Source organism: Alosa pseudoharengus, unplaced genomic scaffold (assembly GCF_046254945.1).
Source record: "Alosa pseudoharengus isolate Yale_2024_CS ecotype anadromous, Long Island Sound unplaced genomic scaffold, YU_APseudo_1.1 YU_APseudo_1.1_scf_2, whole genome shotgun sequence".
NCBI lineage: Eukaryota > Metazoa > Chordata > Actinopteri > Clupeiformes > Clupeidae > Alosa > Alosa pseudoharengus.
Genome location: NW_027468663.1, coordinates 30,825,189 through 30,835,361, shown reverse-complemented (window position 1 = coordinate 30,835,361; position 10,173 = coordinate 30,825,189).

The window sequence follows — 10,173 nt, the reverse complement described above, 5'->3', positions numbered from 1 at the left end:
CTATTCATGCCATGTTCATTAAGCCTTGTGGTCCTGTTTGTGAGACATTGTTCAGATAGAATAGCACAAATAATTTGGTTGCTACTTTACAGTAGTGAATAGGAGTGCATGTGAGGGTGCCGACCACATTAAGATGCAGAGTGCATGTTTCAGTGTGTGTGTGTGTGTGTGTGTGTGTGTGTTGGCTTTAGCTATTCTGCCCAGAATCCCTGGATGTTTGGCACATCTCTGCAAATTGACATTATTTTGAAAGTCAGCCTTGTGTGTTGCTCTGCTGTATTTTTTCTCCCTGTTGTCAAAGGGAGAAAGCTTCAGAAAGCTCTTGAAGAGGCCTCCACTTTTTCATTAAATTTGTCAATAAACGATTTTGGGTGAAATTCAAACCCCCTCCACACACACACACACACACACACACACACACACACACACACACAAACACAAACATCCTTTTGTATTGTCATCTGTTCTCTCTCTTTCTCTCGCTCTCTCTGCCATTTCCATTCCTTCCCTGTGAATCTTTGCTACCTTTCCTCCCACTATATATGTGACAAGCAGCAGGAGAGAAGACCCTTCTTAACATTTTCACAGATGATTTTTATTTTGATGTGTAATGTATCCAGATACACTTGGTTTCAGTTAGGGTACTGAGTGAATATGTTGTCTGTTCAGGGTGGAATATTTGTTGTGTCGTCACTGTCGTGACACGCATGAAACAGAAAGCCTTAGGGCCCAAATTTAATTTTTAAGTCTATTAACAAGCAAAGTTCTCATACATGAACTATAGCTATCATGTGGTATGTTGGAACATTGAGCTGACTCATCAATGTTTTCACGTCAGTATCTTGCCCATGCTATTGAATGAGCAAATTGATTTGGTCTAGATATCAAATTAGCTTTAGTTACACTTAAGACGTTGCACTTGGCTCATCATTCAAATTAGGGCCATTATAGGGTTTGTTCAAGGAATCAAGAAAATTATTGGAATGATTTTAACCAAATGAACAACAACACAACACATATGTCCTGTCCAAACTGTCAACAATATAGCCCTACTACAATTGCACATAACGTTACATCACACTACACTACTCAGAAAGTACAGTTACAAGCAAGTACTGTGAAATATTTAAAGTATATTTTATTTACATCACATTTATTTGGACCTACAAGGTGAAAACAAAAATGATGCCACAGGGTTACTTATCCTGGTACATCTGGAGACATTTTTATTTAAGGCAATTATTTAGAACAATAAAATGTAATCTTAATGAAAAGAGTTTTTAAAAGTCAAGCAGTGACTTTCTCCCTCTCTGCTTGCTGCCCTCTATACTCTCTCTCTCTCTCTCTCTCTCTCTCTCTCTCCCCTCTGCCCTCTTCTCTCTTCTCTCACTCCTCCCTGGCCTCTCTTCACTCCTCTCTGCTTCCTGTCTCTTCATCTGACACCCCAGCTGGTGGAGACGCTGTGATGGATGTCAGATAGAGAGTACATGGGCACAGAGGAGAAACAACACTGAGAGTGAGAGAGAGATATGGATATGAATATGGATATGAATTTTCAACCTGGGACAAACACCCAATTGAAGCCCTGCATGCAGAGTTCTGCAAAAGTATCCTCCGGGTACAGAGGAAGACGCCGAACAATGCATGCAGGGCAGAATTAGGCCAATACCCCCTTATCATCAATATTCAAAAAAGAGCCCTCAAATTCTGGCAACACATTAAAATGAGCAACCCCGACTCACTCCACCACCTAGCACTTCAAAGCCAAGAGCAAAACATAGGAAGGAGCCCACTTAGCCAACTTGTCCTGAGACTCAGTGACCTCACACCATCCCACATCACTGAGGCCCGGGACAATGTTACAGCAAGAACAATTAGACCCAACCAAATTACAAACAATGAAAAGGAAAATTACATCACCTATTGGAAAGAAGTAACCCAAACACAATTTAAATTACAATGTTATTTGGCCCTAAAATGTGAATACATAATAGCTACTTACCTGAGTACACTGAAAGACCCCAAACTCAGGAAAACCATGACTATGTACAGACTCAGTGAGCACAGTCTCTCCATTGAAAAAGGCAGACACAGGCAGACCTGGCTGCCCAGAGAGGAGAGGAGAGGCTATGCTCACACTGCAGTTTGGGGGCTGTGGAGACAGAGCTCCACTTCTTAACAGAATGCCCAAAATATGAGGAAATACGGACATTATTATTCAATAAATTAAATGCAACCCTCCCTGAATTCCAAACCTGGACAAATGAGGCTAAATTGCCTTACATCCTCGGAGAGAATAAGGATGTAGTCATTCTGGCTGCAAAATTTGTAGCAGCCTGCCACAACCTGAGGGACAGCCAGTGAGGCCACAACCACCAACAATGTTGTATATTTGTTTTTATTATTAGAATTGTTGTTTTACTTTTATGTCTTCCTCTTTACCTCTTATGTGTACATGTAATTGAGCTTTGGCAATAATGTTCATGCAACGTTCATGCCAATAAAGCTTTCTTGAATTGAATTGAATTAAGAGAGAGAGAGACTTTTGACTTCCTTTTTATTGAACCATACTATGGATCAATTACTCATTCCCCATTAATAAACACGGCAAACCAGAGAAAGAGAGAGAGAGAGAGAAGTGAGAAACTGGAGGGAGAGAAAAGGAGAGAGAGAAGTGAAATAGATGTGGAGTAGACAGAAAAAGTAAAGAAAGACAGAGAGACAGAGTACAGGTGGAGGGTGGAAGAAGGTAAAGAGGGAGAGAGGGAATGAAACAGAGGAACAAGAAAGACAGGTGGGCTGAGAGACAGGGCAGAGGTGTAGGGTGCAAAAAAGAAAAAACAGAGATGGAGGAGGAGTGAGAGAAACAGGGAGAGAAGAGAGCAAGAGAGACAGTTTGGAGGTGGAGTGTGTGAAGCAGGAGAGAGAGAGAGGGAGAAGGAGAGAGGAGAGGATGAGAGAGAGGAAAGGGTAGGAGAGAAAGAGAGAGGAGAGGGTGGGAGGGACACAGGCAGATGAATAAAAGATCAGAGACTTGGTATGCAAGTCTCTAAGTCTGCCCTCTAATGAAGCGATTCCTACCTAAGAGACGCGTGAAGTGCAGCACACTATCAGCGCTGCTGAGCACTGAGGCCCTGATGAATCTATTCTATTCTATTCAATTCAATTCAGCTCAATTAAATTCAATTAAATTCAATAAGCTTTATTGGCATGACCATTTAAGTAAACATTTCTAGAACACACTTGTGTGTTCTACTGATTTCTGATTAACTGAGTGGCAGCCACTACAACGGTGTCACTACACCGTGTCATGACGTCGACAGGAAAACAAATAAATAAAGAAATTATTCTAGCCCAAATGCTAAAGAGATCATGTGACAGCCTCTACAGCTGCTAGAAAGTGACAGTTAAAAGCTTAGGCAGCACCCAGGGCTCTACCACTACATTTTATCTCTCCTGCTGCCACAGAAGGTTTTAAGGTTGCAATTAGCCAGGTTAATCTCTCTACAATTTCTCAATTAAATCTTTTAACTCCACTTTGGCTGGCATGAGTGGTGCACCTGTTACCGCAAATTAACCATTCAGGCTGTAAGCTAGGCGAAACATGACATGAGTGTGTGAGAAGGAGGCGATGGTGAGGTATGCATGTGTGTGTGCATGTGTGTGTGTGTGTGTGTGTGTGTGTGCGTGTGTGTGTGTGTGTGTGTGTGTGTGTGTGTGTGTTGGGACTATTGTTGGCAGAATGGATTTCATGGTTGAACACTCCTGTAAAATACTGTTTGTACAGGAAAATACAGTAGATGGCCCTTTCTCTGTATGTTTCTAGTTGTTTCATGGACATGGTTAAAATGCCTCATCATAAATCTCTGTCTGTTTCTAGTAGGCCTACTCTCAAAAGCAAAACACGCAAGCCAGATGACGCTCTCTCTCTCTCTCTCTCTCTCTCTCTCTCTCTCTTTCTCTGTGTGCATGTGTGTGTGAGTGTGTGTGTGTATTTACAGTATACATTCAAGCATGTACTCAGGCCAATTAGTGTGGCACCAAGGTCCCAGGGATTGTTGTGAGTCTCGGAATGGAGTCCCGGCAAGTCTCACGAGACATCAGAAGGAATCCAACATGTGCGGCAGTTGATCTTCACTTCTGTTAAATATTACATTTCTCTTTTGCCCAGAGTTTTAACAAGTCATCAATATTGAAATGAGCTATAGGGTAGTAAACATTTACATAAGTGACTCTTGGAATAATTTAATTTAAATGTAAAAACAATCATTTTTTTACATTTATATCTACAAATATCATGTTTTTGTCATTGTTTGTTGTGAAATGGCTTTTCTTCTGCAAGGAGTGAAAAGTCAACTTCATGTGTATCTCAAATCACTGTCATCACTGACGTCCAATTATCTTTTGTGACATACTGCCAAGCTGTGGTTCGCTGCCATTCTCTTCTTCATGTCACAGCTGAATGAATGAATGACTACCGTCATGCTGATCATGCCTCAAACAAATAGGTGCAGGCGGGCGGAGTAAGATAATGAGGACTGCTTCATCTAGAATGAATAGTAAAGATCCATAATGTAACAATAACAAACAATGCTTTGCTAGCACACATAAGTTAGCACCCATAGTCATCCATTTGACTGATATCTCTAAGTAAGCACCATTGGGTGTCCAGGTAACAGTTCCTTAAATTCTTATGTGTGTTTGTGTGTGTGTGTGTATGTGTGTGTGTCCATGTAAATACACACAGAAGCAAGGCAGTCACTCGTGGGGACCCACTCTGAATTATACTACACTCTAGTGGACAAACAGTACAATGGACTACTTCATCTCTCTGCGTCCTCGCACGGAGCAGGAGGATAGCACACACAGTGGGATGCTGTACCTTAAGTACTGTTTCTCTTTTTGTCACGCTTTAGAAGTTTCCATCACTCTTGGACTTCCCTAGATGGTGTATGTTCTGAGTGACAGGACGGTGTCATTTCAAGACTCGGGTGTCATTTCTGCCCCACCCCACTGAACACCCCACCTCAACAGTTATTAAGAGGATTAGTTCAACATCTTTCAAGTCCAAAGCCTGATGGTTGCTCAAAAATGAAAAATAATGTATTTCAAAGAGGTCATTTCAAAATGAATCTCACTTTGCTGAAGTCACGATGATCCAAGTTGCTGAAGAGAAGTCTAAGCCTCTCTACTATAATCTGGTTAATGCCCCTCCCCCCGCTAGTGTCTAAGAGAACATGCTGCCTAATGGAAGTCTACAGTGGGAGTTATAGTGTGCGTGTGTGGGGGGGGGGGGAGTGAGAGACCTAGGCCGGGTATCCATGGAAACCGGTATTGGTGAGCATGTCCGTTGCAGGAAGCTGTGTGTTGTAATTGCACAGCCATTTATGCTGACATCAGAAAACACACAAATCACAGTAATCAGGAGGCAAGAGTGAACACCTCCTCCGCTCCCAGAGAGGAGACATCTGCCTGAGCGGCGGCACATGACATCCGTGTCAATGCATGCAGAACACAACACAGCTTTTTACAAACGTTTCAGGCAGGTCAGTTACTGGCCTGCCAGATGTTTTGCGTTTTTGCAGGCAAGGCACTCTTAGTGTGCTTCACATTCAGTCCTGCATATACTCTTCAGGGCATTTATAAGCACGTCGAAACGTAAACCAGTCACATAGTCACTACAAAGACCCTACTGCACATCTCCGCTCAATGAGAAATCCATTTCAGAGGCTCTTCTCAAGAGGTAGAGGATGGAGGGAGAGATATGGACGACTTTATAGGTGATTGACCGCCGTCTCCGCTCCCCCCTATCCCTCCCTCTTCGTCTTCCAATCAGATGCAGCACATCACTATCCAGTGGCTGAGGAGGGGAGGGGGGGGGGGGGCAAGATCACATGTCTGAGCTGGTTGATTAGAGAGGGATAGAGATTTACGGACTCTTTATTACAATATTTCATTAGATTTTTAAATCTACAACCAACAAAAAATAACCTCTTAAGATAAACAAAGAAAGGTGTAAGGACTAGTTCTCCATTAATGACTAAACACAATTTCCTTTTTTCCCATTATATCACCAAACATGAGCACCAAGGTTACTTCTAGACTTGGAGAAATTCAACTTCACCCACACAATGACTCCCATGTCTCTGCTGAACTCCATCCAGGCATCAGAATAAACCCTTTGGCAGTGATGTGGTTGTGTTATTATTCATACAGGGATGTGTGTGTGTGTGTGTGTGTGTGTGTGGGAGAGGTTGGGGGTTAGCATAGGAGATTTAAAAAAAAAATCCTTGGTGGGCTTTGAATGTGTTGCCTTGGCATCTTTCTTCATCACTTCTGGTCTACCCACCTCATTCCTCTCCCTTCCCAGAAGCGTCCACGATGAATCCACTCGCCTCGCAAACATTGCTGATGTTTTGAAATTGTATAGCAGAGCTAGGTTGTAAGACTGCAGGTTGCCATGGAAACAACAGATATAATACAGCACTAGCGAAGTGGTAGGAACTAAATGAAGTGGTTTTCTTTCTATCTGATTTTAAGGCCAGAAACGGACCTGGTTTGACAAACAACCAGCAGAACTGTGTGGTCTAGTGCCCACATGGTCAATAAATAAAATCTCTTAGTTCTCAGATCTGTCTCATTTGGTTTGAACATACTGCCATAATTTTACATAAGAAGCTCTCAACCAGCCAAAGAGATTCGCTGCTTAAGACCATTTTTTTTATCAGGTACAGGATGTGGAGTGTGGTAGCCTGAATTGGGTCAAAGGGTAAATAGAAAAGGTAAATACAAAAGAATATGGAATACAGTATGTGAGATGAAATTTACATAGCCTAAAAGCTACCAATATGTCAATCATTGTACTGCAGAATATTTGACAGTCCATTAATGTGTGTAAAATAAAAGAAGGCTTCTATGTGTATTATCTTCATTGAAATGATTGAGAGAATACAGTAGAGAACCCCCCCAGCTTTGTGCATGTGTATGCCACAGAAGAATGTATTCAGCATAGATATAGCACAGAAGCCATATATCACATCGCCAGCAGCAGAATAATTTAAAGACCCCCCCCCCCTTTTCTCCCCCCTCTCTCTGTCTCTCTCTCTTCTGTGTGATGGGTAGCAGAAATCTCCAAGCGTAGCACTGCCTACCCTCTCACTCATTCATCATCAGAGCTCTTAGAGAGAAGCCAACTCCTGACTGAACTAAGCGCTTCGGGAAGGTACCGGGCCTCACTGAGCAGACAAATTAAACTCCACAAGAAAGTGTGAGAGAGAGACACACAGAGACAGAGCTAGAGAGAGAAAAATGTGATCCACTCTGATGGATCAGAGGAAGTGGAAGGTGCCGCATGGGTCAAGCAAGGAAAATAAAAAGGTAAAAAGTCCTGGATGGCTTTGGGATCCCCTGAGGTCAACAGTCTTTGTTATGGCTGTCATTTCCTCTGTGCTCCTCCAATGTGTAGCATCCAAAGAGACAGAGAGAGAGAGAGCGAAAGAGAGAGAGAGTTAAATAAAGCTCATTGAATTGAATTGAATTGAATTGAGAGTTGCTTTGGTGATATGGTCAAGCGGCAAGATTGGGTCTATTATGAGACAGCAGGTTGTGATTGGATAAAGAAACAACTATGAGAAAAGCAGAGACAACAGTAGCAATAATATGCATGTGACGAGGACGGGAAGATGGAGAGAGACTATGAAACAGCAAGGAGGAAGAGCGACAGATGAAAATAATGAGAGAATGAGAGAGAAAGAGGGAAAGCAAGACGGCAGGGTGCCTTTCGTCTTGTCATCTGCAGGGCCTGTACTGTAGTTTGTGTGAGGGGGTTAACAAAACACACAACTCTCCACAGACTCCAGGAGAAACACTGGTAAAGAAATTGTGTTAGACACAGACAAACTCTGCATTCATTAACCAACCTGGTAACACACACACACTTAGAAGAAGCCACAGAGGATTACAGAAGCCCCCCCCCACACACACACACACTGGGATATGAATGATACAACAAGAGAGGCTTGCACACTCATGCATTTGTGTGTGTGTGTGTGTGTGTAATGAGTCAGAGTGTAAAACTGGGACCAGCCACACTCTTTTCTCCCAGGCAGGGGTGTGCAATGACACTGTTTTATTCAATTATGGTAATAAAAAACAGCCTCAGGGAAGCAAACAGGTTTCAGGGGAAGTACTTTAAAGCCCAGCCGCACTCCATATTATTTCCAATAATGAATGTAGCATGAACTGTATGTATTATTCACGCCAGAGCCCAATTAGCTGTAGGGGGCTCACATGTGGCTCCATAAAACATAGCTAGAGGGAAGGTTTCATGTTTAAGTCTGTTCTCTGGTCAAGTGGGAGTCCTCTGATAACGTTTCAGCCCTCATGAATTACTTTGATTTTTTCAAGTAATGACCATACAATTTGAGTTATATATTGTAAACGTACTAATTACCAACCATTTCCTTCGAAAATTCTAAAACAACAATGTTTTTTTAATACTTCAAAAAACCATTTGATAAATTAACCTTATATTCTTTAGTAGCTATAGGTGTGTAGTGTATGTAGATTTGAACAAAATCTAGTTTGGTTCTTTTACTGCCTGAAATATCCGATTTTGTGTACCAGATGTGACATATATATTGCGACCTGATTGTTTCTTTGTTTCTAAGCAGAGGAAGACGAGTGAGAAACTGCTATGATGGGAAAGTGTCAGTTACAGAAAATCTCACAGCACCTGCGGGTTTGCCACACTGGTGTTTAAGATCGCCACCCAGTGGTCTCAGCTTGCAAACGCCCACACCCAAACCATTCATGCATTTCTTTCTGTCTTTATTCATGTTTGTCTTCTGCAAATATAACTGTGGTCACCAGAGACGTGTGTGACTCCAATCCATTTGACAGTGACAAGCCTGTCACTTACAGAGGAGCATATCTTAAGCTTTTAATATGGCATCACTGCACCTACTTAATGAGAGTAAGGAGGTGAGGTTGTTTTTTGAAATGCAAACACAAAGGCCACGGCTGTCGTCTGTCCGCATGGCTCTCGAGGCGGACTGGCTGGCTAAAGTGCACTAGCCCTGATCAAAGAGGTGCAGGGAAGAATGAGTGGTTTCTCAGAGCCAGCCACAGATGAATCATACCCAGCTCATCCCCCTCCCTCCAAGATGGACAGCGCCTTTCATTCACCCCCCCACCCCCCGCCACACACACACACATACACACACTCCCAATCTTGATTTCTCTCTTCCTGCATCAGCCACGCAACACACCACGCCATGCCCAGTGCAGAGGTGGACAGTGGGTAGAGAGACATGGTAAACAGAGGAGGATGCCATGGGTCCTGTTTGCTGCAGTATTCTGATGCACCGGATGCGTGCTTCCTGAGGGCAATACATTTGAAGGAGGATGCTATCAATGCTGAGTAGTATGATCTACTATATCTGTGTCCCCTAAACGAAACAGCAGTGCTTGGCCTGCAGCTGAAAGACAGTGTTCAGACAGTGTGTAAAATTAGTTATAGTCTGAAATGTGAACACACGCTTGACAATGTACAGTCAACCTTGTGTGCTAGTGTGTTTGTGTGAGTGTGTGTGTGTGTTGGGAGGCTGGTGTGTATTCCCATAGTGACGGATGGCCTGGAGTGTGTGACGGGCAGGAAAGTTCCGGTAGTAAAACAAAATGTCAGTGTACTGTTTTATGGGCTGAGTCACGACCAACTCTCCAGTCGGAGATCATTAAGAACAAGAAAAAGGGAAAAGGCACACACATACACACACACACACGTACACAGATACTGAGATACACACACAAAAACACACTCAGACACTCTCATCTGTTTCCTTACAGGGATCCTTACAAAGCGTCTGTCTGTCTCTCTCTCTCTCTGTGTGTGCTGGGGGGAGTGCACACTGCTGCTTCCCTGAGACACCCTCATCTATTTCCATTCCTGCTACTTGAACAGTGGAAATTGCTTTTAGCATTGTGCGCAAATGTGTGTTTGTGTGTGTGTGTGTGTAGAGACACAAAACCATGGGCTGTGTGTGTTTAACTAATAATGCATCTCTGTGCCATGGTGTGTGTGCTTGTGTCTGTGCAGAGAGAGACAAAAGTGTTGGCTGTGTGAATGTGTAACCATTATATGCTTTCTTGTACTGTCTGTGTGTTTGTGTGAGT